The following is a 1006-nucleotide window of genomic DNA, read 5'->3' on the forward strand; positions in this document are numbered from 1 at the left end:
CACAAATACCCGTCCATCACAAGAGGCATTTAAACGCTGAATCAACAAAATCAGGTTACATTTATGCAGAATAATATATAATCATATGCAATAAAAAATAACCATCTTAAAACTGAAAAATGTATTAAWTACTTTTATTGGTGTGCCCTTTAGATTTAAATAGCACAGGTTCGAATTAGCTCCAATTCAAGTGTTGAACGAACACGCAGTTGTAATAGCATGGGGGATTGGGCTAGACGACCGATGATAAACCAAAATAAAAAAAATAATTTTGAAAAAAAAACAAAAACTGTATAATATATAAATAATATAACTAATGTCGTTTCGTTAAAACTAGTAAATGCACAACAAAACCCCATTAATAAATTCAGCATTAAAAATCGACAACTCCAGCAGACATAATTTAATCCTCACCGCTTACCAAAAACCGCAAATCATAACATGATTAGATATTTACTTTCACTCTGTATTCTATTTCGAACAGAAACTATAAGCTAGATAATATGGATGGCTTAAAAGCTATCATTAAAAGTACATTATCGCTTAGCGCCCACGAAGAAGCTTGTTTTCAGGAAGAACGTAAAATGTGGAGAAAGCCCTGGCAAACTTCTAGCTCTGATTAAAATGTATGCATAAAAGGTAGTTTAGGGCGGAACTAACCACATAAAATTTCCAAATGCTCACATTTTCATTTGCGTCCATTACGAAAATTGAGGAATATGTGGATTTCGCCTAATGGAATATCGGCCAGTTTGTTGAAGCCGCTCGGGAACGAAAACATCAAATTAAGCAACTTTACATATTGGAATCTGGATTCGCAACGACTTGTTTTTTTCAACGAAAACTTGCCATGAGCGTAACCCCATAAACATAAATGTGAGTCGTTAATTTCCGAATAAACTTTGCCCCTTCGTCTTCTTTAAATTGCCCAATGTTAAATCCCTATAGCCTAACAAGGAGCGAACTTTCCGGTAAGCCCCAAAAAACAATTAATTAAAAATAATTA

Source organism: Dendroctonus ponderosae, unplaced genomic scaffold (genome assembly GCF_020466585.1).
Source record: "Dendroctonus ponderosae isolate FM_Combo_2020 unplaced genomic scaffold, Dpon_F_20191213v2 Dpon_F_20191213_1, whole genome shotgun sequence".
Lineage (NCBI taxonomy): Eukaryota > Metazoa > Arthropoda > Insecta > Coleoptera > Curculionidae > Dendroctonus > Dendroctonus ponderosae.